Here is a 6,458-nt window from a genome sequence, read left to right as displayed (position 1 = left end):
GTAAAAGAAACATAAAATGTTGGTTGTAGTGTTTACAGGTGTACTGATGTTTATGTTGTTGCTGACCTTATATGACCATTTAACTTTATGAACACAAAAAATTAAACACTGGATGCTCTCCTCCTGTCTGTCTGTTCTTCTCTATATGATGTAATTCAAAAACAAAAGAGCTTTGGCGGCTAACAGCTGAGGGGAAGAGGTGCACACACACACACACACAAACACACACGACAGCTCCTGTTAAAATAACAGCAGCAGCTGCTGAGGAGACTGGTCTCATTTAGCACCAAACAACACCTCTTAGACTCGCACCCAGACCCAGTGTGTGTGTGTGTGTGTGTGTGTGTGTGTCCATGTGGTAATTCACACTGTATCAGAAGACTGAGGCTGTCTGGAGTTAACAAAGTCCAGTCTGTCTCACACACACACACACACACACACACACACACACACACACACACACACACACACACACACACACACACACACACCTTAAACCGTCCACCAGTTGTGGCAGTTGACAGTTTGGCATTGGAGGTGTGTGTGTGTGTGTGTGTGTGTGTGTGTGTGTGTGTCGGGGAGGCTGGCATTTGTCCTTAAAGACATTTGTAGTGAACATTTGAGTGTCTGCTTGGCATCCGCAGCATTTCCTTTACACTGGTGTACATTTGTACTTAGATCTGCATATGTACTTAAAGCTGCAGCAGCTCTTATCTTAGAGACCTTTACCAGCCTCTTGACATGCTGCCATTTGTACATCCAGTGCTTAACTCATCGGGATTTTCACACTGATGTTGCTGTGCGGGATGAGCCTTTCTATGCATGTGTCAGTTTTGATCTGACTCCATGACCAAGGTTAAGTTTCAGTCTTACACTGTTGGTATTTTATACCGAGCCTCAGCCAAATTCATCAGTGAAAAAAGGCCAAGCCAAACTTAAAATGAGTCAACATCAGAAGAATGAAAGACTGTCCAGGCAGGACTCATCCATGCTTTCATCTTCAGCAAGTTAGATTACTGTAATGGTCTGTTCTCTGGTTTCCCCCCAAATAACTGTCAGGTGACTTTAGCTCATTCAGAACAGTCCCAACAACAGCTTGTATATAAAAACAGACGTAGCGAGGTGTGACGTCATCTGTTGGTTTGCACTGGAGCCGGTTTGAAGCCCAGAGTTGCAGTTTATGGTCGGCGCCATCTTTTCCGTTTGGAGCCAGGACCTTCCAAAATAAGCAGCGTGGGGTGTTGCCTTTCATGATCTGAAAACAAGCCCCACTACCCAAGCTAATGCTAGCTTACTGGGAACACCAAGCACTACGCACTTGGGCTAACATTAGCTACTTTAGCTAAACTGTGCTAACAGGGCAAGTATCATAATCAAGTAACATTAGACTTAGTGAAATATTACGACAATAGTCTGACTCATTATGAGTCCCAGAGCCGGGGAGAGCAGCAGGTGAGCCAACTGTTAGTCAACGCCCAAACAGATCAAGCTACTAGAAGTCTTCAAATCTTATTAACACAGCAGTAATTTCCAAAATGACCACCAGCAAACTTATTAGAGAGCCTGAATTTAGAGATTGAGACCATAATGACTCATTGAAAACAATAATTGATTTAGTATTTCTTGAGAGAAGTTGACGTTTTTTGAATGGGAGTCAGTTGGAGCAGCCATCCGTGGCACTTTAAGAACTTAGTTGCTGCTATTGTACAAGAGATTTACATATCCGAGAGAGAGAGATGAAGACAGATAGATAATAACCTTTTTTAATGATACAAAAAAATAATTACACTGACCTTTTAACATGAACGTTTTGTTAAAATGTTCACAAAAATACAGAAACATCTAAATCTGTTTCACTTTATCCCAAACTACTGAAACAATGAACCACATGTTGAACATGCTGAGCATCAAAAATACTGGCAGTCAGTTTCCATGTGGAAAATAATCTTTTTATTATTGTCACAGGATAAATAGGATTCAGCAGATTCTCTTGTCTGCCTGTTTTTAATGCGATTTCCAAGAGATGTGAAAAAATAATGTATGGATTATGTTCCCAGGGATTTGATGAAAGGAAGTCTTTATTACCCAGATGCCCCGAGGGCCCTCTGGTCACTATACTGTTGCATCATAGTGAGCAGCTGGCACCAAATGGCCCGTGTGTGTATGTGTGTGTGTGTGTGTGTAAGTGTGTGACACGTTGCCAGATTCCAGGAAACAGGAAACTAACTGGCGGGAAAATTACAGCAGCAGGGGGTCCAGTCTTTTGTCAAAACATAATCCAGTGGACGCTCGTTTTGCCCCCCCACCCCCCCATCCCCCTCCCTTCTTCCTCACAAACACTACAACACACACACACACACACACACACACACACACTCACTCTTTCTGTCTTTGGTCAACATATTTTTCCAGGAAGCCGAGCCGGCTGCTGCTTCCCTCCTCAAAGAGAACACTGAGGAGGGGAAGTCAGGGATTCGTTGTTGGGGGAGAAAAAGAGAGAGTGGGATGAACGGTGCTGTGAGGCGTTATCTTTGTGTGTGTGTGTGTGTGTGTGTGTGTGTATGTGTGTGTGCAGAGTGGGGGTCGAGTCCAGTTGGTCAATTGAAAGGATTTAAGGAGCCATACGGCCTGATAGAGGATGAAAGAGAAGGACAAGGCTGTGTCTGATGACCATGACTGTTTGGAGAAAGAGAACATGGTCGATGAGAACATTCATGTGATTTGCGTCAGTTGCTGTGGATGTCAGCAGTGACCCAAGTTAACTATCCATAAATAAAATGTCCATAGAAACTTTTCAGATCACTCCTGCAGCGTAACCCACTTCTTCATTGTTGATCTGCATCTTTCAAAACACAGAATGTGCAAATATGTGGCTAAATACATCCATTTGTTCAATCAATTACTGATTAGACATGACTAATAAGTAAGAGTAATTAAATTACTTTACTTATTACTCAGCAGTAAAAGTAACGCATTACTCAGCCGTCAGCTGTGTCAAAGTGTCTTTTAAACAACTCAGAATCCTCCACACCTGCACGCTGCATCTTTAGTATTTAACACACATAGAAACAGAAAATGAGACGTTTGTGGTTTAACAAAACAAGCAGGATACAGTCTGGAAGGATTTACTGACAATCCAACAGCTAGCATTAGCATAGCCTCAGTGACTGCACACAGCACTGCAGAAGTCCAGACCTCTGGACCGCTGCACGATTCACACACCCTCCAATTCAGAACTAGACCAGCGTCAGGTGACTCCTGAATGTAGGCGTACCTGTGGCTAACATTAGCAAGCCTGCTGAGAACCATAGACTGTATAAAAAATAACGATTAGCAGCTAGCATTAGGGTCAGCTCCACTCTCTCGTCCAAATATGGTCACTTCTCATCACTTCTGGCTCCAAAAAATCCAACCCATTGGTTTGTGGACTCCTGTTATCCATTTTGACTGATCTTGGATTTTTGAGCCAGAAGTGACCATATATGGACAAGAGGGTGGAGCTGACCCTTATGCTAGCTGCTAACTGCTAGCTTGGTTAGCACAGTGCAAAACGTGCACATCTGTTGGATTTTTTTGAGAAAACCAGCCCAAGTCGTTCACATAGAAATCAGTCCACAGGCTGTTACAGGCAACCGAGAAAGTCGGGGAAGGTCTGATTTTTTAAGTTACATTACAACCCCTTCACTCATTGGCAAGAAAAAAACAATTAATATTTATACCACTCACCTATAAGTCCCAAACTAGATTAGTGCAAACTTGTTTTTGCTTTCTCTGTCAGGATTGAGGATGGGTGGAGTCTGGAGAGAGGGAATCTTTTGGCAAAGTGTTCATTCAGTAACATCTGTCTGATTCTCCACAGTCACTGTCATCATCTCCTTTTGTTTTTATCACACTGCAGAACGCCTCAACGAGAAAAAAAAAAAGCAGAGAGAGAGAATTTATAATATGAGGGGGGGATTAGAGATATCACTTTATCTTTTCTCAACAGAGAGATCCACAAAGTAAGTTAAGTTTATTAAGTATAGCACCTTTCACAAAGCAAGGTCACAAAGTGCCTCACAGGAGATAGTTAAAAATAAGACCATAAAACAAACAAACAAACAATAAAACATAAGCAACAAAGGCCAAAAACCTATGCAGAATTACAAACACTAGACAGCACTAGGCTAGACGAAGACCAGTCTGAATACATGAGTCTTCAGCAGAGAAAGTGTGAATATACAGTATTAATCATTTGTGTGTGGGAGAATAGAGAGGAGAGAATGAGACATAATTCTTTTTAAATATAATATATATATATATATATATATGGAATTATTATTGAGGAAATGAGAAAACATTATTGGAGAGAAAGTAAGAGAAAGTAGAAGGGAGGAAGCTGGCTTGATGGATGGAACGAGGCCAAAGACAAAGTGACATATCCTCTTTTCGGCAGCTTGTCTTGACACAGTTGCTTGTGTGAGCTCACCGGAGTCAGGTCCATGCACGGTGATTTATCCACTTCTGTATAACAGTCACCAACAGCCCGGGGTCACCATTCATCTCTCAGCTTCAACGGCATGTTCATTTCTCAACTGTAGTCACCATTAATCTCTATAACTTTTCACTTTAATCACCCGTTTAAAACAGTTTGGCTCCTATCAGGGCTGCAAGTATTTCCTGGCACCTTTAGAAAAGGACTCATAAATCACCCTCTTAAAAGCAGATAGAGTTGCTGTGGTCCTGTGTGCTTTATTGGTGCTAACACAGTGCTGTTAGTGTTGAAGGCTTTATTCTCTGGCTACACAATGAGCAAAACATTCACTGTCTCCGAGCACAGAATGAGCTTCATATATCATCTTATCAACAAAACAAAAAACTCAACAGTTACTTTGTGATGATATCTGTTTTAAAAAAAAAAAGACTTATTGGAATCAGTCCCTTCTTCCTCTTTTAGTTCATTGGAAGTGGATGTTGCAAAAAATGTCATCACACCATGACCATGATAAAATACTCTTAGGACACCGATAACACTGATTAACAGTTTAACCACTGCTTGCTAATCTAGCTTTAATCTCACTGGTGAAAAAGTTAAACTGACAATAAACAAACTTTCAAAAATATTTGGCAATTTAAACACAGGTTCTTTTTATTCTTCTTGTTTTATGTGTTTATGTGGTATAATGGATACACAAATAACCGACGAGGTGATGAGGAGGAGACGTGGTGGACACATCTGATGGTCACGGTCCTCATTCTGTGAGAAAGAGAGAAAGAAAATAAAGTTTGAATAGAAGGAAGAGAGGAACAAACGAACCAAATCAATGGAAGGCAGGAAAGTGGGAGCAAAAGTACCACTACAACAAACAAGCACAGCAGGTTACAACAATAGACTGTGGCTTTACAAACAGGGCACTTGACGACCATTCAGATCCACCCCGAAATGGAAATGACCTAAAAGAGCAATCGTCCATGACAATGGGCAGTCAGGGAGGAGATGAGGATGAATATTAAAAGCATGAATTGTTTTTATTTAGGTAGTAAACAACTCATTGGGCTCATTTGGAACATTAACATTACATGGAAGAGGATGTGCTCACAACAATTAAAGATTACATTTGGAAAACACAGCAACAGCAACATGTGCCTTTCTAGAAAGTGTCTGTTATGCATCTATATTAAGGAACTTTACTGAAAACTGCTCACAAACAAAACTATCTGTATGGTGAGATACCACTAAAGGTAAGTGGCCTTCCAACTGCTGTAAAATTGTCTTATGTTGTATCTTGTCACCAACCAACAAACCTAAGAATTGAGTTGAGAGTTTGGAAAGTGTGCAAAGCTGCTCCATTGCTTGTTTAAACCACTTTGTTTTATTGTGTCTTGTTGTGTTATTACATGCGTCCATGGTTCCAGGAGTAAAAGTCACTGTCTTTAGTTAAATTTCTCATAGATGATGTGTGGTGACTCACAGTTGGAGTACTCCCAAGACCCGGATGGACTTGAAATCCTCTCTTATTTGTTGAGACGTCGAAGGTTTAACTACAACTCCCAAGGTGCATTTCATACATTCAGGTCCTCATCACGCTACTTTCTATATTTTTCTTATTGTCAATAAATCTCATGTTTGTATCCAAAGCAACAATGAACTGATCTACTAACAAGCCTGATATACCTTATTTCTCTGTTGTTGTCCAAAATTGATTAAAAACACATTGATGAGTCACGCCGCTGCACTGGGTGACACGTTTTTTCATCATGAAGAATTTTGGGCACGGCAGATTGGAAAATTGGCCGTCATACCCTGTAAAGAATTTGGAGAAAAGTACAGCATAGTTTAGACCTTCACAACCAGCACAGCAAAGGCTTTCTACTATTGCATATCCTACTAATTTTACTCCATCTGTGCTTGGTTCAGATTTCACTATTTGCAGAATATTCATCAAGGTATGAGAGAAAATGTAATGAAATATTTCTTT

The sequence above is a fragment of the Thunnus maccoyii genome, chromosome 6 (assembly GCF_910596095.1).
Source record: "Thunnus maccoyii chromosome 6, fThuMac1.1, whole genome shotgun sequence".
In the NCBI taxonomy this organism is placed as follows: domain Eukaryota; kingdom Metazoa; phylum Chordata; class Actinopteri; order Scombriformes; family Scombridae; genus Thunnus; species Thunnus maccoyii.
This window is presented reverse-complemented; position numbering follows the sequence as displayed.